We start from the raw sequence: 24,230 nt of genomic DNA, 5'->3' as shown, positions 1-24,230 counted from the left end.
AAAGCACACATTTTCATAGTAGTCCTTGGCACTAGGTGAACTACTTTATGTGTTATGTTATGTTAATAATGTTTTATAAAGCGCTTGTTCACTGATTGGCTTCATGGCACTGGATCTAGGAGGTGCTAGTGCTGAATCGGTAACCGTTAATTATAAGCCTGGGTGTACAGCCAGGTTTTGAGAGATTTTCTGAATTTCAGTAAATCTGAACTAGACCTGATTTCCAAGGGGATGGAATTCCACAATCTAGGCTCTAACGTTGCAAACCTACTTCCCTCTTGTTGCTTCAGCTTAAAGGTAGGGACTGCCAGAAGTTGGAGGTGAGCCGAGCGAAGGTTACGTGAGGGGGAGTACCGTGCGATCAGACTGCCTATAAAACCAGGACCCTTACCTTGCAGGGACTTAAACACCAGACAACCAACCTTGAAGGCGCAACGTTGAAGAATGGGAAGCCACTGCAGCTTCCTGAGAAGGGGAGAGGCATGAGGCCACCTAGGTTGATGATAAATCAGTCTGGCTGCTTGGTTCTGAACCATCTGTAACCGTTTTGTGAGCCCCAGTGGTAGGCCCAGGTAGATTGCATTGAAGTAATCTAGGTGGGATAGAACCATGGCTATCACAACCTGTGTCAGAGCCGGTTTACTAATCCTACGCAGCTGGAAAAAGCAGGAAGAGATCACTGAGCCTACATGAGTTTTCAGAGATGGATGGTTAGATATTGTAACACCAAGGCTCTTGGCCGATGCAGAGGGGATAGGAGAGGGTCCTAATTCGATTGGCCAATAGTGTGGGCCCCAAAAATTCTTCCTCCTACCTGTAAGGACTAGTTCAGTCTTCCCTGGATTTAATTTTAGATGATTACAATCCATCCAGTGAGAGTGTTGATGTGTTCCTTGTGCAACAGCAGAATGCTGTCACTCAATGCAAAGTTAGCCAGTGGGTCATGGGGGTCTGACCCATGGCTCCATGCTATTTGCTGTAATGGGCAGAAGAAAAATGTAAATGACTCACTAATAGACCAATGAATGAAGCGGGCTGTCAAAAATCCCCTAAAAGTAAATATTTTAAACACTTAATTTTAGCAAAAATGAGAAGGCATTGGCTAACGCCAGGTCTTAAGAACACAGTGACAGTCATAGAAGCATTGAACCGGCAGAAAACTGTAAATCAAATTCCGACTTGAATGGGCAGCCAGTGCAGCTGATTCAGGATGGGAGCTGCTCTTCCAGACCCAGATATAGGGTTTCAGGCAGAATAGATTTGTAAGATCTGAAGACGATCAGGAAAGGACTTTTGAAGCCAAATATAAACAATTACATTAGTCTATGTGAGACCCACCTGCTTTGATGATCGCAGAACGTCAACCAAAGTAAGATAAGGAATGATTTTGTTGTTCTCACAACTGAGAGATGCAAGAGAAACTACAGCAGAAATATTTACTGCTTCTGTAGTGACTTATGCACATCCAAAATCTGATTTCTGTGTGCACTAAGTCAAGTACATGCTCTAATTTTTTAATTAAAGCAAATGTAACACATCAGCAATGGAATCCTGTGACCGGCCATACCCCGTCCCGATGATGTAAGAAAGGCTCATCCTACTTCACACTACAAAAGAATCACCCTGGTAAGTTGGATGAGGAAAATGACCCTTTGTGGGTCAATGTCTGAAGGTAAAGGATGAAGACTCTCACCACATGGATGCTGGATCAATTCCCTGTAACATTAGCAATGCATTAAATCGCTTACTCTTTGAGAGCAATCTCCAGAACCCGACACATGAAACGAGATGGCACCACACTTGTCATGCATGGAATTCTCAGTAGGTGGCTAGATAAGTGGAGTTCAGAGACGCTCTCATCACGTATAGCTCCGTGGAGCAAATACCTGCAGGGTAATAACAAAGGTTATTATCATTTTATTTTTCCTCTCTCACTTCCTGCAGCCGAGCCGAGGGTGGAGCTCACCCATTCTGAAACGACACCACTTCAGGAGGGAGGAGGAGTGGTGGCACTGCTTCAAGTGCACATGATGGTTTGGCCTGCCATCTAAGGCCAACCAAACCATCATGCACTCTTCGATCTCTCCACCCGAGCTGTGCTGTAGATGGATGGAGAGCAACCACAGGGTCAAAGTCCCTAAGTAAGTGCCTAACTAGGGCGCTCAAACCAATCACAGCGCTGCTCTCATGCTGGGTGATTCCAGCATGTGACCAGTATCCGAATTGGCTTTGGGGATCTGTTACATGCCGAGAGTCTAGGAGCAGAGGCTAAAAGAGCACTGACGCTGCAGGTGGCAGGTATGCATTTTTGAAATTATTTTCCCTGCGCTGCCTCCCCTGCGCTGCCTCACCACTTTAACGCCCCTGCAGCGACCACTGCTAAAATGTAGCATTATTTGTCAACATCTCTAAAGTAATGAAACAGAACAACATAACAACAAAATAACAACACAAAGCACAACAAAACATAGCAAAAGCATTAGCGGACACAGTGAAACAAAACAAAACAGAACGCAACAGAAAAACCATGGTGCAATACAATTATAGCACAGAGCAATATCACAGTTTGAAACACAACAATACAAAAATATCAACACAAAAAATCAGGACCGCAAAAAAATGAAACACAACAAATACACACAAATATTCTTGTCCCACATTTCCATCTCCACAAATCTTTCATGATATGGTGGTAAAATATGTTTGTATTGAGCACTACCGCACTGCGTACCTGCCACCAAGGACATCAAATAGCACCAATCAAAAAAAACATCGTGTTTTAGCCCGTTTGCTCTTTCCCTTAAGCAAAGCTTTCTACACTTCAACATTATCTCCTATCCACGTAAATCTTGCCCAATCCTAGTCCAAGATCTTCCTGCGATACCACAACTCTCATCCCAAACCACACACCCTTCTCTTCACCCAACCCCCTCGTCCCAGTATTTGAACAAACATTATCATTGGTCTGGTAGCAGGGACGGCTCCTCCACTAAGGCGGAGGAGCATTGCCGCACTGCTCTCAGAGCAGAAGAAAATTTAAATAAAATGATAATAACCTTGCTATAATCATTTTATTTTTCTTTGCTATGGAGCAGGGTTAGGGCGGGGCCAGGCTGAGGTCACTGAGGAAGAGTGGTTTGCACACTCTAAGGGGTCCATTGGTATGTCGGGCGGATCACCACTGCCCGCATGGCGGTGGCGATCCGCCCGACATAATCCCCCGCCCGCCTCACATTTCCCCCCCGTCATATCAGTATGGCGGGTGGTATCGCGGCAGACGGGAAGACCGTCCGCCGCTTTTCCGCCTGGTCGACTCGTCGACCGGGCGGAAAAGGGTTTAATATGGTTGCGGGGTCTGCTAGAAAGGAATGCGGAAATCACATTTGGGGCCTGTTGCGACCCCAATGAAGTTGGTGGGGTGGGGCGTGCACATGGGGGATACCTATGGTACCCCCCTGCATTTGCATGCACAATGCGGCAGGCACCACTCGGTGCCTGCCACGTTGTGCATGCAAATGCACAACATGCATTTTTGGCATTGTGGTGGGTGATGCTGAAAGTACCGCCCGCCGCAAGGTTAAAAATGCAGGACAGTGGCCTCAGACACAATACTGACTGTATTTCAATCACAGTTAGGTTTTTCCTGTTCCGATTGGTAACCTGAACCTTGGCCACCCAGCTGTTTGGGGCCCTAGGAAGTTGGGGGGCCCTTAGGAGGGTCTATACTGCTCTTATCTAATTGTAATTGGAGTTTTCTTTTGCATGGAGGTCTTCCTCTGTGGTTTCGCTGTTGTGGTCAGGGACTGCGCACGAGCTCAGAGGTTCTTCTTGTCAGTTGCAAAATGCTCGTGAACAATGGTGCTGTGGGATAGGGCACTGACATGGGACCTCAATGCTGCCCTGTGGAGGTCATCACAGTCCAATGTTTTATATTGTGTCTCATACCACTCCCGTGCCTTCTCAATGATCTACAACAGGGGTTAAAATCACTCATTTTATTGGCACTTATTTTATGGACTTTGAATGACACCAGGCTGAGTCAGCCTCGCTGTGATTCTTATTGTGACCTAGACATTATCACACTTCTTAGTGGTGAGTGTTAAAAATAATGAGCCATCTTACTGGAAACTATAAAAATCTGGGTGGAACGTCTGCTACGTGGAGCTTTGGATTTCGACTGTACAAGCATAATAGAAAGTGGTTAATTTTAGCCGGTGTTTGCCGGTGGGGAGCACGGGCGCTTCTTTTTGGGGACAGGTAATTCTTTTTCTGCATCAGATTTACCCAGGACGAGAGGCAAAAACACACACATTGCAAAGAAAACAGAAAAACCGTCGTAAAGGGAAAAAACAGGAAATTGCAAGAGTATGATAAAGGGGCAGGGAATGTCTGGAGGAGGATAAAAGAGGCATGAGTTGGATTTAAGACTAACAGCCTTAGTATCTGGCACGCCCACATCTGTTTGGATCGGCCTCAGGTTTCTGCATAGGCCTGGGCAGAATTTCAACTGCTTTATTAAACAGCAAACACAGACATGGTGGTTTGCTGTCCCCAGCAGGCCACCATCCCTGTGTTATTGTCCATTCCCAATGGGTCGCAAATTGTGACCCGCCTTATGAATATTGATGAGGCAGGTCCCTGGCGACCCGTTCGGGAATTGCTAATGTGTCTGAGACTCATTAGTACATTTCATTTTGCGAGTGTCTCTAATTGTCGAAAAAAATTGCAATTAGAGACTCACAAAATGAAATGTTCGTAACCTGGCCCCTAATTACTAATGATTAGGCGATTACTCCTCCTTGTATAATTAAGCGTAATCTAGGGATTAAAAAAATTACGTGAGAAGGCATTTAGCCAGCGGCTGCTCACGCTCACTATTTGTGTTCTGTTTACAGCTATTTTTTACCGCAAAATGAATCTTCGCACCCATTTTCGACTCGAGGGGGCATTTTTGCAATAAGTAATAACACTAAATGCAGAATTACTCTTCTTGCGTAATTCAAGCATAATCTTTCGGAATTTTTAGCTAATTCGGCATCATTATGCTGCACTGAATTACTTGAATTACGCCCACCCCTACATCTGAGCAGAACTTTAGGCATCAGCACTCTTTCTTTTTACAAATTAAGCACTTATAGAGAAACAGATCTAGTATTAAGTGCTTTGGGAACGATTACTATGGGATTTTACTCACACTGACCTTTCAGAGACAGGAGCTAAAAAATGGCTGACTATGCCCCAGAGCCTACCTTGTGAGTGACTGTATTCAACCATAATATCCTCCAGCAGGTGACTGCTGCTATGAAAGCTCCATATTTGTCACCTGGCATGAATATGCCACCTTACCGTGCATGCTTTTTTTTTACCGCATGCATTTACAACGCGATTGTTACAACAACCTTGTTGTAACAACGCATGCCATTACTCCGCCTCTACCCTCTGGGAGGCTTTCAAAGTGACCATCCGAGGTATCTGTCTAGCGAAGAGTGGGGGGTATTGAAAGACATTCATAATAGGCTCTGAAAGTTAGAAATGGATATCAGGAGTACCGAATTGGCCACTCAAAACGCACCTTCTTCGTCACTACAAGCACACTGATTACCAAGACACTGCTGAGCGGGAATGCAAATTTAGAGGTAAATACCACAGAGCTCGTGTTTACGCTGGGGTGAGGACGGGCATTGGCCTCCTCCATCCGACCTCAACGCTTCACTTATATTGTTTCAGAAATTACCGACGGGGACGGGTTAACGCACAGGAATCCCTCAGACATACTTGGGGTGCTTAAAAGATTTTATAAAACATTATATTCTATGCATCGCAGGGCCCCGGCAGATTTTTATTAATTTTTTGAGGATACTGCCATAGCTTGCCTGGGCAATGGCCAGAGGGAGTACCTCTTAGCGCACCACAAGGATGAGGAGATAATTTCTGCTATTATGCAATTACAATCAGGTAAAGCCCCAGGGCAAGACGGCCTACCGGCCGAGTTTTATAAGCTATATCGTCACCTCATTATCCTGGTATTGAGGCATGTATTCGAGGAGGCCCGAGAAACCGGTATCTTGCCCCGATAAATGCGCGAGGCACTTATAATCTCTCTGCCTAAACCAGGTAAACTGCCCACGCAATTAGACTCGTACAGGCCCTTATCCCTTATTAATGTCGATGCTAAAATCCTGGCCAAATTAGTCGCTTACCGTATAAGCCCTCTTATGCCGGTGTTGGTTCTCCCGGACCAATCGGGGTTCATCCCGACTAGGAGCACGGCCCATAACCTGCGCACTCTGTTCGCATTACTTCATGACATAGATCCTGGGGAAGACGCGGCTGCCATGTTTCTTAATGCCACAAAGGCATTTGACTCCCTGGAGTGGGACTACCTTTCATATGTATTGGTGCGCATGGGCTTTCCTTCCCCATTTGTTGCCTGGATCAATCTGCTATATACAGGGCTTCGAGCCACAGTAATGATTAATGGGATGAGATCGTCCTCCTTTTCACTGGCCAGGAGCACCAGACAAGGATGCCCGCTTTCCCCTCTATTATTTGCCCTGGCTATTGAACCCCTCGCGCAAAAATACATCAACATCACCGTGATTATGCGATCATTTACCCAGAAAGACAGATCCTTATTTCATTATACGCGGATGATATTACACTATACCTGCGTCAGCCAGCATTAAGCCTGAATCTCTTATTGCGGCTATGCATTTTATTCGGGCAGTTATCAGGAAACAATATTAACTGGAGTAAGTCCCAAATCTATCCCCTTACTGCTTCCACCGCTAAATTTCAGTCAGACTTTCCCGTCAAATGGTGTGACAAAACCCTCACATATTTGGGGATAATTATCTATCGCACTCGCGAGAAACTCATGCGGGACAACTAAGGGCGTGCGTTAGACTCTATCCCTGACAAAATAACTGGCTGGATTGCATTGCTCTTGTCAATGGCCGGCAGAGCAGCGTTAATCTAAATGGTTATCCTACCAAAACTTTTATACCTATTTGTAAACATCCCATATGCCCTCAGCCGTCATTTTTTCTCGATGATTAGAACTCAACTAATACGCCTTTTATGGGGGGGGAAGCAAGCTAGGTTAAAATGGGATGTCCTCACGCGACCCTTCTGCGCAGGGGTTTTTTCTGTACCGGATGTGGAGCTGTACTTTAGTTGCGCACAGGCACATTATGCTGCATACTGGAGGAAACCCCCCCCTTTTATGCCCCATCTGGCAATAGAAGATGGCTACATGACCCCCATGCCAAGCACGACGTATCTTAGTGTTACCAAGAGTCCACGATACTTTGCGACCACTACCGTTCAGTCTACTGTTAACACCTGGCATGACCTCGCCAGAGCAACTCGCTGCACATTACTATACTCCCCGCTCTTGCCCCTTTTGGGAAGGCAGGATATCCTGGTCACGCAAGAAGGCGCATGCCGCCGGCTCCTTCGTAAACTTTCTATTCACACCTGGGGACACCTCTACACAGGAGGGAAATTTAGCACTAGCGCAGAATTCTTCAAAGATAGCAATCCCACTCCACTGGAACGCTTTTATTACATTAGACTCCGTCAAGATGTGAAAGCTGTCACGCCCACCTTCCCTCTCGAACCTCAGATCATGCTTCCCCTGCATGTGTTATTGCAGCAGGATGCCCCTGCCCACGTGCTTTCACTACTTTACCGTACAGTACAGGCTAATGGAGATTATGACCCTCCTTTGGCCCGCACTAGATGGGAGGAGGAACTGGGTCACCCCCTCACTGAGGACCAATGGGCATACTGCTGTAAGCAGACTGGTGAGATCTCCGCCAGCAATAGGTTCAGAATCATACATTACAAATATGTCCATCGATTATATTATACACCAGCGCAAATGTTTCATTTGAAGATCTGAGATAATGATCGCTGTGAAAGATGCGGAAGGGGAGGTGCGGACTTTAAACATTTAGCCTGGGACTGTTCGCCTATACAGAGTTATTGGGCAGAGGTACTTGCCGCACTGAATCTAATGACAGGCATACACATTCCTAAAGATCCCCTCACTGCATTGTTATACACTGCCCCTCTTGCTGCCAAAATGCGTAAATACACCTCCCTTGAGCTGCTCCTCGCTAAAAGGAGAATTGCTTCCAAAGATGCCACTATCTATATAGTTCAAAATTCCCACCAAAGCGGCCGGACGGGTTGTAGGCGGCTTGCTGTGTAACCCCCTTCCCCCTCCTGTGATGCAGTGTTATGTGCATTTTTGAAATGTCGCATTGCTGGCCCGATGGTGGTTGTAGGTGATATGCTGAGCTGTATATTTCATTTTTTGAGGCACACAATAAAGGTTTTCAAAATGAAAAATGTCATTACTCCGCAAGTCAGACCAACGACTTGCTCTGGGGTGGGGCACTGGATGTTGGAATAGTATAATATACTATTCCAACTCCAGTCTGTGCAACAGAAGGGAAGGTGTTGGATTTTAAATACAACAACTTTTGACCCCTCCGCAAGTTGTTGTTCCGACTTGCGGAGTAATGGCATGCGTTGTTACAACGCGGTCGTTTTAACAACCGTGTTGTAAATGCATGCAGTGTTCTGGATTTGGGGTAAAGGTTTATCCCTGGCATGTCTGCATCTGTCCAAAAATTGAAAGTATAGCTTGTAAATCCACCGTGGGCACCTTGAATGCCTGACCTTTTTAAGGTCCTGGTGGGTCAGAACTAGAGACACAAAAGTTTACCCATCTCACAGATTTCTTCTAAGAAATATTTAGAATTGATGTGGTGTATGTTGCATACTTCACTACTCTTTTCACAAACACTAAAATCAGAGGGTCCCACTACATATATGAGCTCTGCTGCACTCCACAACAATCCAACCACCAAACAACAAAAACTGTGTAAATCACCAACTTCAGTGAGAAACTCACATGTCCCCGTCACTGAGCTATCCAAGCCTTGACCTCACTTCTCATAGCATTCTGTGGCTGGTGGGGCTAATTGGCACTGGGAAAAAAGAAAAGACAAGTGCAGTTAGGATAAAAAATCAAGTAAATACATCCAGGATTTTGGCTATCTTGAAGAACATAGTGGAGAGGGCTGTATTTTATTACCATATTGAAAAGAGATCCAACCAACCTTTCACCAGCATACAACCACTTCAACAAGAAAAGAACTGGAAACCACTAAAATGAATGCCTTGCAATCATCTGGGCACTGAAAAGCCTAAACATTTAATTGGCGACACACCATTTGTTGCCTAGACTGGGCATTGGCTTCCACAGTAACTAGTGAAAATCTAAAAGTACAGAAAACATGTCTGTGAATGCTCATAGAGGGCCCAAGAGCAAGCATCAGACTGGGATGTCTCAAGCACATTGTTGATTTATAGACAGGGTTTGCCTGGACAAGTTTTTGATTCCTCTTGTCAAACATATTAGGGGGAAGTGGTGAAATCGCTTCCACAGACCATATCCAGGATATGGGTTTTTTGTGACTGTCAATGTCTACCAGCCAACACAACACGATGATGGACAGAGTGCTGAAACTTTTCAACCACTTACCCCTAGTGAAGATAACTGGATTTAATCCATCGTTCTTTTGCTATGTCTACCAGCCATCTCATCTGTTGATGCCGGGGCAGCGATGAAAAGGAACAATATATTAATATCTCTCCTCAACCCAGTAATACCTCTCTTTTCAATGTTTGTACTTACCTGGTGCTTTTCATTGAGAAACTACAAATTTGTTCTTGGAGTAAAGATTGAAAGCAAAGAATCAAGTTGTGTCCATATTCTCTGGCCAGGAAATATCACTTAGAGGAGGCTACACGCAAAGGCGAATACTTTCAGCATCAGCAGCCGACAGATAGGGCTGCTCAAGCCTGGCTAGTGGGGAGCGGCCAGCTCAGCTCTCCATCTATCAGAATGCCTGTTAGAATAAGACCCTCAGTATTTACATATTGGCAGAATGGCAACACAGCAGAGATGGTGCCCAGAAGCAGGATTACCAGGCATGATCCTGCTCTGTGCCATTCACAGATGTGTGCTAATTACCAGCAGGTGCGCGAGGAATACCGCCATGCCGCCTCCTAATGGTTACCACAGATGTTTCCAGCGGCTAAATAGTGCCGGAGTGAGGATGCAGAAATGACTAGAAGTAACAATGTTACCATTAGTTATTCCCCATTTTGTTTTTTACTTTAGCCTAAAACTGCAGTAGTAAGGAAAGCCGATGGAATAAATATTGCCACAGCCCTTGCCACCTTGTTCAGTGGTAGGGCCCTATTCGTGGCCATTGCTTGTAATTGTGTCAAATGACTTTAGTGGGACACTATGAATAGTTTTCGTTCAAGCTCCACCAATGCTTCTGTTAACAAAGGGCTACATTTACATCTCTTGAGCACGCAAACAGGAAATACATAGTAGCTCACTATATGCATGACCCTCACAAAAATGGGAGCGCAGTATGTTTCTACAGAGTACTGCACTATTTCTACAGGCTTTTCACTGCATTGCTGATATTTACACCAACGTGCATGTTGGACAGGCCTCACAGACGGCTTGCTCCCTCCCCGCTCGACAGGGCCCGAACTCCGGCCCACCGGGCATATCCCCGCAACAAGCACCTGTACTCTGTTTCCCGACGGACCCTCTGCCCTCGGACCCCTACTCATCACGGGGTCCAGCCCCACCGGCTTTCCCGGCCGGGTCAAGCCGCCATCTTGGGCCCTGCACCACGAGGCCGCATGGCCTCCCCTCGACCCTAACCCCGGGCCTGGCCGGCCCCGACATCCCGGCACCACCATCCACCCAGGAGGTGAGCGGACCACTTGGCAGGTCAATGGGAGAACGAAGTGTCAAGGGCTCTCCCCCGCCAGGTGCCGATCGCCTCCAGCTCCCCCCAGGCACTGGCTCCACCCCCTGCTGGGTGTCTGGACACCTTCATCCCGGACCCTCCGACCTCCAAGTGCGAGGGTCCGGACATCAAAGGGCACCAGCCCTATAACTGAGGCAGCTCCGGAGCAGGGAGGCAGTTGTATCCTGGAGTCGAGAGACACCGAGTGAACTCAACCCTGACGGTCTACTGGCGCTGCCGTAGCCCGCTCTTGTGAACCATCGTCCTGCCTGCTGGCGCTGCCGCGGCCTTCTGCAACCTTCATCTTCCTGGACCTGCTGGCGCTGCCGCGGCCCGTTGTAACGACCATCCTCACCGGGACCTGCTGGCGCTGCCGCGGACCGTATATCTTCCGGGGACCTGCTGGCGCTGCCGCGGCCCGTTGTAACGACCATCCTCACCGGGACCTGCTGGCGCTGCCGCGGACCGTATATCTTCCGGGGACCTGCTGGCGCTGCCGCGGCCCGTTGTATCGACCATCCACACCGGGACCTGCTGGCGCTGCCGCGGCCCATACCACCTAACCACCAAGCTCGAGGATTGTGAGCTCATCATCATCTCATCCGAACTACCTGATTGGTAAATAGACTGTCCCGCTACCCCCTTCCCTACCTTGCGAGACTCTACTCGAGGGGACCCCTGAGTCCAGACCTCCTTGTACCCTTTAACCTTAAATAAGTGCTTATAAAGAACACTGAACCTTATCCGTGTGTGATATCTGTCTGTGGGGGGGAAGTTACTTGTCTGTACGATCGCTGGAGACGGCTCTCCCCGGAGACCTCTCCTCTTGACCCCGGCCGACCCTCCCGGTCCATCTACCTTTTCTAACATTGGTGGCCAGCGGCGCGATCCGAATCAACGCGTAATCGTACAGAGAGTAGCTCACCCCACGACAAAGCACGATGTCGACCAAAGATAGCAGCTCCACCGAGAAGTTCCAAATGGAGAAATTAGAAGAATACAACCACCGCGAACTGAGACAATTTTGCATAGAACTTGGCATTGCTACCACCGGCCTGAGTACCAAGGATGATCTAAAGCGCGCTCTTGAGTCATGGACAGAAACTGGGGTCGCAGGACCCTCCGACCAAAGCAGCGTCACACCAGACCAAAACAGCACCACACCAGAGGGGAACGCCACGGCTCCCGAGGAGCGGGGAACGGGCCTCTCACAGGAGGAGATACGAGAAAGAGACAGAGTCAGATTACACGAATTAGAGATGGCACGACTCAAGATGGATGGGGAACTTAAGTTAGCTGAACAGAAAATCAACCTCGAGCATATGCGGCTTCGAGAGGAACGAGAAGAAAAGCAGAGACAAAGAGAGCTGGAAGAGAAAAAAATAACGCTCGAGCACGAGCGCCGACTGGCGGAAATAGAACTGCGCAAACAGAATAAGGAACTGGGGGTGCCTGAGCGACCACACACCCCGGGGCCTATTGAGAAAAAAGTTCACATCCCCAAGGATGTGGTCCGCGAGTATGTCCGAGAAGACGACATACAACAGTGGTTTAAAGCCTATGAGATCGCAATGACCTCCCACCGGATCGACCGGAGTGATTGGGGAGCCGGACTTTGGGGGAGATTCATCAACGAGGGTCGCGATGCCCTGCTGCAGCTCCCCGATCACCAAATGTCGTCCTACGACCACATGAAGGCTGCCCTCCTCACCCGCTACGGCCTCACGCCCGAGATGTACCGCCAGAGGTTCAGAGATTGCACCCGGATCCCAGGTACAACTTGGGTGGAATACGTGAACTATTTCAGCCGGGCCTTCGAGGGTTGGATCAAGGGAAATCAGGTCACCACCTACGAACAACTCTTCAACCTTATGGTATGGGAGCACCTGTCAAACAACTGTTTCGTCGAGCTCAGGCAGCACCTACTCGACAGTAAGTTGACTGACCCCCGGCAGCTCGCCGCCGAAGCTGACCGGTGGGAAAGCACCCGAGTGGGCCGGAAAGGGCCACACGACCAGAACAGAAGCAACCAAGGCCAGCACCGTCCTCGGGGAGGAGGAGGGGGCCAGGGGCGAGGGAGAGACGCCTTACCAGCAACACCCGTGGCCAGCACCCCACCTCCGGCCGGCCGGGGCAACCCCCCGTTGCGGCCTGGGTACCGAGCCAACGTCACGTGCCACCGGTGCCAGCGGCTAGGCCACTACGCCAACGATCCGAACTGCCCGCTAAACCAACCACCCAAGCCCCGCCAGGTAGCTGCCGCTGCCCTGGGGGAAGAGCAATCATCGGAGGGACCCGAGGAGTATGAGCCGGACCAGCAAGGGTGGGAACCGGCCGCCATGGTCCTGGCATGCTTAGGGGGAAGGGACATGGTTCCGCGGGCTCCCCTACCCGCCAACACCAGAAAATACGGTCAGTGGGTGACCATTAATGGACAGAGAGCCGAGGCCTTGCGTGACACCGGCGCCAGCGTGACGGCCGTCCGCTGTCACCTGGTGAAGCCCGAGCAGATCCTGCCGAACATTCTCTGCCCCGTCCGCTCGGCAGATAACTCTGAGAGCATGTGTAAGATGGCCTGCGTCCCGTTTGAATGGGGAGGGGTCTCCGGCCTACTGAAGGTGACGGTCCGGGACGACGCCCCCGTGGACTGCCTCCTGGGGAATGACCTCGAGAGTTCCCCGTGGGCCACCGTCGAGAGAAGAGAGCACTTGGGGATGCTGGGCCTCCCGGACTGGGCCTGCATAACCACCCGATCCATGGCCGCCCGTGCCGCCCCCCGATCCGAAGAAACCGAATGGCCAGCACCTCCGCCCCCGGTTGCCCCCGTAGAGGACAACGGCGAGTCCGACCTCCCGGACCCGACTACCGAAGAAGACGCGCAACACCAGGACCTTCCGGATCTGGCTCAGTGGCGGCAAGAAGGGGGGCCCACCCAAGAACAGTTCCGCCAGGAACAAAAGACCTGTCCCTCCCTCGAGGGACTCCGCCAACAAGCCAGCACCCAAACCGCCGGGGACACCACCGGAACCCACTGGGTCTACTGGGATAACGACCTGCTCTACAGCGAGCAAAGAATCGCCGAGCTGGGGGCCGGTCGAGTTCTGGTGGTACCGCTCCGCTTCCGAGACTTTCTGCTCAACCTAGCCCACGATGTCCCCCTGGCTGGACACCTGGGCCAGGACAAAACGTACAGTCGCCTGGTGACCCACTTTTTTTGGCCGAAAATGAGGAATGACGTCCTGAACCACTGCCGATCGTGCCCCACATGCCAAGCCAGCGGGAAGAGTGGCCGGAAGCTGAAGGCCCCTCTACAACCCTTCCCGGTGGTCACCACCCCGTTCGAGAGGGTGGGGATAGACATTGTGGGACCTCTGGACCCCCGCACGGCACAAGGACACAGGTTCATCTTGGTACTAGTGGACCATGCCACCCGCTACCCCGAGGCGGTGCCCCTACGGACAGTGACCGCTCCAGTGGTTGGCCGGGCCCTGATGGGGATCTTCTCCCGGGTAGGCTTCCCCCGAGAAGTCGTCAGCGACCGAGGCACGAATTTCATATCAAAATACATGAAGTCCCTCTGGCAACAATGCGGGGTCACCTACAGATTCACGACCCCCTATCACCCCCAAGGGAACGGACTAGTGGAGCGTTTTAACCGCACTCTCAAAGGGATGATTGGGGGATTGGAAGAACCTCTCCGTCGCCAGTGGGATGTACTGCTCCCGTGCCTCCTCTTCGCCTACCGGGAAGTTCCCCAGAAGTCCCTCGGTTTTAGCCCCTTTGAACTCCTATACGGACACCCTGTGCGAGGGCCCCTCAGCCTAGTCAAGGAAGGTTGGGAGATGGCCCCCCTAACGACCCCTCCAGACGTCTTCAAATACATCCTGGCCTTACGAAACCAGACCCGGCGCTTCAGGGAGATGGCCAAGGCGAACCTCGAGGCCAGCCAGGAGGACATGAAGAGGTGGTATGATCACAATGCCTCCTCCGTTGAATTCGAGCCTGGGCAGCAAGTATGGGTGATGTCCCCCACCGAACCATGTGCCCTGCAAGATAAGTGGACGGGGCCCTTCAAAGTGGTCGAGCGCAAAAGCCCCGTCACTTACCTCATCGACATGGGGTCCTCCCGGAACCCCCTTCGGGTCCTCCACACCAACCGGCTCAAACCGCACTTTGTGCGCTCCGAACTAAGCCTCTTGATGGCTACAGACAGTGGCACAGAAGAAGACTCCGAGCCCCTCCCGGATCTCCTGAAGACTCAGGAGAAGGACGGCTCCGTGGACGGGGTCCGGCTCTCTGGCGCCCTCACTTCGGAGCAACGCCAGGACTGCCGGAACCTCCTGCTGCAGTTCGCTGCCCTGTTCTCCCTCACCCCCGGGGTCACCCCTGGTGTTTGCACGACGTAGACACCGGGGACAGTCCCCCTGTCCGGCACCGGGCCTACCGCGTACCAGATCGGGTAAGGGCCTGCATACAGGAGGAAGTGGCCAAGATGCTCACGATCGGGGTCATCGAGCCCTCGGACAGTCCCTGGGCCAGTCCGGTCGTATTAGTTCCCAAGGCCGCTGCCCCCGGCTCCGCTCCTGAACTGAGATTCTGCGTCGACTACCGGGGCTTGAACGCTGTCACCCGGACCGACGCTCATCCCATCCCCCGAGCAGACGAGCTGATCGACCGGCTGGGGGCCGCCCGCTACCTTAGTATCTTCGACCTAACGGCGGGCTACTGGCAGATCGGCCTCACACCCAGGGCTCAGGAACGGTCAGCCTTCTCTACCCCCGATGGCCACTATCAATTTAAGGTCATGCCCTTTGGCATGAAGAATGCCCCCGCCACGTTCCAACGCCTTGTGAACCAGGTCTTGGCAGGGCTTGAAGAATTCAGCGCTGCCTACCTGGACGATATCGCTGTATACAGCCGCCACTGGTCCGACCACCTCCGTCACCTCCAAGAGGTCCTACAAGCCCTCCAGCGGGCCGGCCTCACCATTAAGGCCGGCAAGTGCCAGATTGGCCAAGGGTCTGTGACCTACCTTGGGCACCAAGTGGGGAGCGGGCTGGTGGCCCCACTACAACTTAAGATTGCTGCCATCCAGTCCTGGCAGCCCCCCGTCACCCAGACCGAGGTCCGAGCCTTCTTGGGGCTCACCGGCTACTACCGGCGGTTCGTGAAGGACTACGGCAGCATCGTGGGGCCCCTCACGGGTCTCACATCCAAGAACCAGCCGAAGCGGGTCAACTGGACTCCTGATTGTCAAGCGGCCTTCGAGGAGCTGAAGGCCGCCCTGTGCACCGCCCCGGTGCTCCAGGCCCCCGATTACAGCCGGGAATTTGTGGTGCAGACCGACGCCTCCGACCACGGCATCGGGGCCGTCCTCTCTCAGTTGAACCCCGAAGGTCATGACCAGCCGGTGGCCTTCATCAGCCGACGTCTCCTGGCCCGAGAACAGCGTTGGAGCACCATCGAGAGGGAGGCATTTGCAGTAGTGTGGGCCCTCAAAAAGCTCCGACCCTATCTCTTCGGTACCCACTTCCGGGTACAAACCGACCATCGACCCCTGCAATGGCTGATGCAGATGCGGGGGGAGAACCCAAAACTCTTGCGCTGGTCCATTTCCCTGCAGGGAATGGACTTCACCGTGGAGCACCGACCAGGCCAAGACCACGCCAACGCAGATGGCCTGTCCCGTTTCTTCCGCCTCGACGAAGAGAGTCCCCAAGGAGATGGGTGACTCTCCCCGCCTTCAGCTGGGGGGGACGCATGTTGGACAGGCCTCACAGACGGCTTGCTCCCTCCCCGCTCGACAGGGCCCGAACTCCGGCCCACCGGGCATATCCCCGCAACAAGCACCTGTACTCTGTCTCCCGACGGACCCTCTGCCCTCGGACCCCTACTCATCACGGGGTCCAGCCCCACCGGCTTTCCCGGCCGGGTCAAGCCGCCATCTTGGGCCCTGCACCACGAGGCCGCATGGCCTCCCCTCGACCCTAACCCCGGGCCTGGCCGGCCCCGACATCCCGGCACCACCATCCACCCAGGAGGTGAGCGGACCACTTGGCAGGTCAATGGGAGAACGAAGTGTCAAGGGCTCTCCCCCGCCAGGTGCCGATCGCCTCCAGCTCCCCCCAGGCACTGGCTCCACCCCCTGCTGGGTGTCTGGACACCTTCATCCCGGACCCTCCGACCTCCAAGTGCGAGGGTCCGGACATCAAAGGGCACCAGCCCTATAACTGAGGCAGCTCCGGAGCAGGGAGGCAGTTGTATCCTGGAGTCGAGAGACACCGAGTGAACTCAACCCTGACGGTCTACTGGCGCTGCCGTAGCCCGCTCTTGTGAACCATCGTCCTGCCTGCTGGCGCTGCCGCGGCCTTCTGCAACCTTCATCTTCCTGGACCTGCTGGCGCTGCCGCGGCCCGTTGTAACGACCATCCTCACCGGGACCTGCTGGCGCTGCCGCGGACCGTATATCTTCCGGGGACCTGCTGGCGCTGCCGCGGCCCGTTGTAACGACCATCCTCACCGGGACCTGCTGGCGCTGCCGCGGACCGTATATCTTCCGGGGACCTGCTGGCGCTGCCGCGGCCCGTTGTATCGACCATCCACACCGGGACCTGCTGGCGCTGCCGCGGCCCATACCACCTAACCACCAAGCTCGAGGATTGTGAGCTCATCATCATCTCATCCGAACTACCTGATTGGTAAATAGACTGTCCCGCTACCCCCTTCCCTACCTTGCGAGACTCTACTCGAGGGGACCCCTGAGTCCAGACCTCCTTGTACCCTTTAACCTTAAATAAGTGCTTATAAAGAACACTGAACCTTATCCGTGTGTGATATCTGTCTGTGGGGGGGAAGTTACTTGTCTGTACGATCGCTGGAGACGGCTCTCCCCGGAGACCTCTCCTCTTGACCCCGGCCGACCCTCCCGGTCCATCTACCTTTTCTAACAGTGCACTACATTCACAGAACATTACACAGCATCGCCATGCATGAACCTGTACCCCCATACAGAGCACAAGTCGAGGGTACATGCAGGTAGACGGCGTCTACCCGCTATTTTCCCATAGTAGACCCTGTCTACCCTTCCAAGAGGTTGGAACCCACAGAAATATGATAAACTTGTACCGGTGTAATTTTCAGACACCAGGACACATTCAGCAGTGCCTGCATGTTGACTGCTTTCGTTCTGAGCAGCAAAGTGCAGTCGGGGAGGGGGATTATCAGATTCCAGCTAGGCCAAATTTAGAGGTCCATCAGCCCTCCTTTAGTTGGAGTATTGTGGCTGGGAGCTATCTGGACCCTCACACCTAATGCAATGGAGGGGAAACAAAGGCTCACCGCTTATCACTGCAAAGGTACTTAAGAGAGGCTTTTGACTTTGTTCAGTTCCTGTATTCAAGAGATATGAAAACACTGTAAGAATGTCAGCTGTGTTGGTCTGTCCCAGTATATACACAAATAATTTAAATACCACTATTTTGTTGTATTTCTTTTATAGCGTTACTCATCCCAAATGCAGGGTGTCAGAGAGCTTTACATCACACGTACACATACACATTCTCTATAAATCATATGTGTGTAAATCATTGTGTAGCATGAGTTACATAAGACAGTGAGGGGTACAGGAGGCAGGACCCACGTGTCTTTCATAGCTCACTGTGATATGTATATATTCACTATAAATCATATGTGTGTAAATCGTTGTGTAGGATGTGTTACATAAGACAGCGAGGGGCACAGGGGGCAGGAGCCACATGTATTTCATAGCTCACTGTGATATGTATATATTCACTATAAATCATATGTGTGTAAATCATTGTGTAGGATGTGTTACACAAGACAGTGAGGGGCACAGGGGGCAGGAACCACATGTCTTTCATAGCTCACTGTGATATATACACATTCACTATAAATCATATGTGTGTAAATCATTGTGTAGGATGTGTTACATAAGACAGCGAGGGGCACAGGGGGCAGGAGCCACATGTCTTTCATAGCTCACTGTGATATGTACACATTCACTATAAATCATATGTGTGTAAATCGTTGTGTAGGATGTGTTACATAAGACAGCGAGGGGCACAGGGGGCAGGATCCACATGTCTTTCATAGCTCACTGTGATATGTACACATTCACTATAAATCATATGTGTGTAAATCATTGTGTAGGATGTGTTACATAAGACAGCGAGGGGCACAGGGGGCAGGAGCCACATGTCTTTCATAGCTCACTGTGATATGTACACATTCACTATAAATCATATGTGTGTAAATCATTGTGTAGGATGTGTTACATAAGACAGCGAGGGGCACAGGGGGCAGGAGCCACATGTCTTTCATAGCTCACTGTGATATATACACATTCACAATAAATCATATGTGTGTAAATCATTGTGTAGGATGTGTTACATAAGACAGCGAGGGGCACAGGGGGCAGGAGCCACATGTCTTTCATAGCTCACTGTGATATGTACACATTCACTATAAATCATATGTGTGTAAATCGTTGTGTAGGATGTGTTACATAAGACAGCGAGGGGCACAGGGGGCAGGAGCCACATGTCTTTCATAGCTCACTGTGATATGTACACATTCACTATAAATCATATGTGTGTAAATCATTGTGTAGGATGTGTTACATAAGACAGCGAGGGGCACAGGGGGCAGGAGCCACATGTCTTTCATAGCTCACTGTGATATGTACACATTCACTATAAATCATATGTGTGTAAATCATTGTGTAGGATGTGTTACATAAGACAGCGAGGGGCACAGGGGGCAGGAGCCACATGTCTTTCATAGCTCACTGTGATATGTACATATTCACTATAAATCATATGTGTGTAAATCATTGTGTAGGATGTGTTACATAAGACAGCGAGGGGCACAGGGGGCAGGAGCCACATGTCTTTCATAGCTCACTGTGATATGTACACATTCACTATAAATCATATGTGTGTAAATCATTGTGTAGGATGTGTTACATAAGACAGCGAGGGGCACAGGGGGCAGGAGCCACATGTCTTTCATAGCTCACTGTGATATGTACATATTCACTATAAATCATATGTGTGTAAATCATTGTGTAGGATGTGTTACATAAGTCAGTGAGGGGTACAGGAGGCAGGACCCACATGTCTTTCATAGCTCACTGTGATATGTACACATTCACTATAAATCATATGTGTGTAAATCATTGTGTAGGATGTGTTACATAAGACAGCGAGGGGCACAGGGGGCAGGAGCCACATGTCTTTCATAGCTCACTGTGATATGTACACATTCACTATAAATCATATGTGTGTAAATCATTGTGTAGGATGTGTTACATAAGACAGCGAGGGGCACAGGGGGCAGGAGCCACATGTCTTTCATAGCTCACTGTGATATGTACACATTCACTATAAATCATATGTGTGTAAATCATTGTGTAGGATGTGTTACATAAGACAGCGAGGGGCACAGGGGGCAGGAGCCACATGTCTTTCATAGCTCACTGTGATATGTACATATTCACTATAAATCATATGTGTGTAAATCATTGTGTAGGATGTGTTACATAAGTCAGCGAGGGGTACAGGAGGCAGGACCCACATGTCTTTCATAGCTCACTGTGATATGTACACATTCACTATAAATCATATGTGTGTAAATCGTTGTGCAGGATGTGTTACATAAGACAGCGAGGGGCACAGGGGGCAGGAGCCACATGTCTTTCATAGCTCACTGTGATATGTACACATTCACTATAAATCATATGTGTGTAAATCATTGTGTAGGATGTGTTACATAAGACAGCGAGGGGCACAGGGGGCAGGAGCCACATGTCTTTCATAGCTCACTGTGATATGTACACATTCACTATAAATCATATGTGTGTAAATCATTGTGTAGGATGTGTTACATAAGACAGCGAGGGGCACAGGAGGCAGGACCCACATGTCTTTCATAGCTCACTGTGATATGTACACATTCACTATAAATCATATGTGTGTAAATCGTTGTGCAGGATGTGTTACATAAGACAGCGAGGGGCACAGGGGGCAGGAGCCACATGTACTTCATAGCTCACTGTGATATATTAAATGTAACCCGCTTACCCATTTAAATAAAAGAAACATCTGTCATCTGCATACTACATAATGTACTTTGCAGGAGACTTGTCTGGTACCTCTATGCTACTTTGATGCAAAACTGGAACCAGACAAAACACAGATCTTTCAAGCAAATGTGTTACGCTCCAGAGTTATTGTGCCTTTATTATCATTCCCTGAGATTCAGTTGGCCACAATGATTTCTTCAGCAGGCGTCTTAAACCCTTGGGACATTTTTAAATGCAGACTTTGCAACCAATTAAGCAGAACAGATTTACTGCCTTGTTTCTCCTTGTTGTCAATTTATTTGTGGCAGGTTTTAAAAAAATGAATGTATATGTTGAGGCTCAGGTTTTGCGTCGGGGTTGCATCACCTTTTTGGCATAACGCCATATCTTGTCTATTGAATATTGTAATGTAAGACACTCATATGTACTCATGATAGATCTGTTAAACATGTGTGAGGTCTGAAGGTCTGATGTCACTTCTTGTGATATCAGTTCCATCTGAGCTCATGGGTTATGACGCCACTTCCTGTGATGCCAGGTGCAATGTCACATGTTGTGATGTCACGCACTGTGATTTCAAATGCCATGATGTCACTTGCATACTTCCTAACTTGCTTAGTCTCCTCACTTTTTTTAGGACTTGTGCCCTGCCCTGATATGTATGTACTCATTTACTGAGCCCACATATTGATTAAACAATGTACAGTTCACCTTTGTCCGCAACATGACTTTCACTGCCCATGTTGTGAAAAGATGCCACCACAATGAAAGCAACTGGAGTCTTCTATAGATGCATGTGCAATGTACATCAACAAATGCAAGCACTCAGAGCACACTACTTCACAAACTTACTAGAGCAAACACACTATTAAGTACAATAACTTGCATGCTCAGGTGCAAACTCAGATGTTACAGTGAGCAGCACACTCATGAATGTAAATGCATAGTACACTACACACCTTAGCACTTGTGCAAACGTAGTGAGTACACTAAAGTGCAAAGTGACACATACCAGACCATGGAAGACCAGTTACGAAATCAAATCTAAACACCCAGCAGGGCAGTGGCATAACAATGGCCCTCATGGTGCCGGGGGGCCTGAGCTCCAAGGGGCCCCCTCTGGCACTGTGCACAGGCGGCAGCCGAGAGCTCCTGACTGGGTCAGAAGCATGGGGGGGCTTCTCTAAGGTCTTTGCAGGGGGTCCCTCAAGTTTCGTTATGCCACTGCTGCAGCGTCCGTCTGAGCCCACCACCAGGGAGGGAGGTTGTTGCAAGAATGGAGGTGCTGAACATACTGCCCGGCCCATGCGTTGCATCGGGGGTGGGGGGTGAGGGCCGGACTCACAAAGGACCTCCGCATTCGTGGCAGACGCACAACAGTCGTGGCAGGAAGATGGGCTCGCACTCGTGGACGGGTCATGCAGAATGAAAAACTGAAACGTGGAGGGCCCGCCATGAGTGCGGGCCCCCGCTAGGACTGCGGGGCCCCCGCTACGACTGCAGGGCCTCTGCCACAAGTGCGTTGGCCCTTTGTGAGCCGGGCTCTGGGGGTTTCTCTAGTCATAGAGGATTCGAAACACAGGCAGTTCTGAATGATGTACAAGTCAAATGACTTGCAGCTGTGCATCGGTCCCTGCTCCGTGGGTGACAACGAAATCTAAATTCCACCTGAAGAAGGAGGAGCTCGGGAATGACTAGTGATGAGAACCTCTGCTGGTCGCTGTCCCGCCCCAGTCAGTTTAGTGGTAAACGGGGCGAATCACTAACGCCACCTCATTAGAAAGAGTCTCCTTTCTCTATTTAGACCATTATTCAGGCTTTGTAAGTTCAATAACCAGCATATTTACCCCACTGCATCACTGGAGTCATCAGTTTAACAACGAAGAAGGCCCAGATACTGGTTTGTTTGCAGTAATTTGACCACCACTGCCAACCTGCAAGGTATTTCATAATAATAGCTCATATGAAGCAACAACGATGGACCAGATAAGAAATATAGGACTTGTCGACACCCATGCGTACCGCTATAGAATAATCCTGTGCAGCCACTCAATCCAACCCAACTAACAGAAATCCAGGCACAGCAAGAACTTCAGGCAGGCCTTGAAATGATGTACAGTCCCTCTGCCCCTCTAAATCAGTTACCAGCCTCACACTGTACAGAGTTGCCAACAACCAATAGTTAATTCCCGCCAACTGGATCTGACACTGAATTTCAACTACTTCTACTTTTTAAAAACATCCATAGCTTAGTGCCAGTTGGCGCAAACAACTGCGCCTTTAAACACGTGAACAAGATGATAGCTGTTGGGATAGAAAAGTGCCCTGCATGGCATAGACACATGTGCCCCTGCTCTGAATTTCCAACTGCATGTGAAACGGGGAGACTGACTTTTTCTTCGGTCTGGCGACACATTAATCTAGAATGAGTGCAGAGACCTAGGCCTTCTCCTGATCATTTGAGGTCTAGGACTGTCCTGTTGCCTGTAGGGATGAACCACGCATGTCCTTTAAGTAGACAGTGGACTACTGTCCCTGTCCTGGGTGTATCATGTAAACTCATGGTGGCATTGCACAGAGTTTTTATGTTTTGTACTGTGACCAAACCTTTTTTTCTGTGTCAGTGAGAGTGGTGTCTATTAACCCACCTAAAGTAAAGTTCTGCTATTATGGGAAATACTAAAACCTGGTGCTGACTTCTCGTGTGCACATCAAGTGCAGCGGAAATGGATTGTGCGCATTCCTCTAGTTAGAGGCTGGAGACTCAGTCACTGACATGAGAAGGAGACATGGCTGGTTTTATCATTTCCATGTTGCCATTGCCATTTGACTGATGGGAGGGGTGGGATCGCAGTTTTCTGTTGTTCAGGTGAGGGAGTTTCTAAGCAGAGCCTGCCCTTCCGTCTGTCTCTGATGACTACTCCAGGAAGGCTGATGACAGCCAGGTGTAGAGATCTCACACTTCATTGTGCCCCTGTTGTGCATATTCCTGCTTGGAACCAGCCCGATCGCTACCTGCTGTGTGAGCCATCACTTTGCGCAAATACTCCTAGAGAGCAGCCTGGAAATGACATTTGAAAAAGAAGCAGCCCTTACCAGTTCTGAGGCCTCAGGCAGTGGATCAACATCCTGTGTCTCAATAATGTGTGTAAAAGTGGGATAGAACCCACCTCACTTTTCACAGTCCCAAACTCTCTTTGACCGAGGAAGGGAGTGCTCTGCAGAATCCTCAGATGACTGCTGTGTATCTAGATCTGGGGTCTGTCTGACAGCAG

The 24,230-nt window shown here is 50.1% G+C and overlaps 1 protein-coding gene across 5 annotated transcripts in view; it reads right to left on the bottom strand.

Moving 5' to 3' along the window:
- The window catches only part of CPLX2 (complexin 2), a 669,325-nt gene that overhangs the window by 179,837 nt on the left and 465,258 nt on the right, over nucleotides 1-24,230 (bottom strand). For all 5 annotated transcript variants that reach the window (XM_085618262.1, XM_085618260.1, XM_085618263.1 and 2 more), the window contains one exon: nucleotides 8,927-9,002. The gene's annotated coding sequence lies outside the window, so the exon portion shown is untranslated. The remainder of the gene's footprint in view (nucleotides 1-8,926; nucleotides 9,003-24,230) is intronic.

The sequence above is a fragment of the Triturus cristatus genome, chromosome 7 (genome assembly GCF_964204655.1).
Source record: "Triturus cristatus chromosome 7, aTriCri1.1, whole genome shotgun sequence".
NCBI lineage: Eukaryota > Metazoa > Chordata > Amphibia > Caudata > Salamandridae > Triturus > Triturus cristatus.
This window is presented reverse-complemented; position numbering and strand designations above follow the sequence as displayed.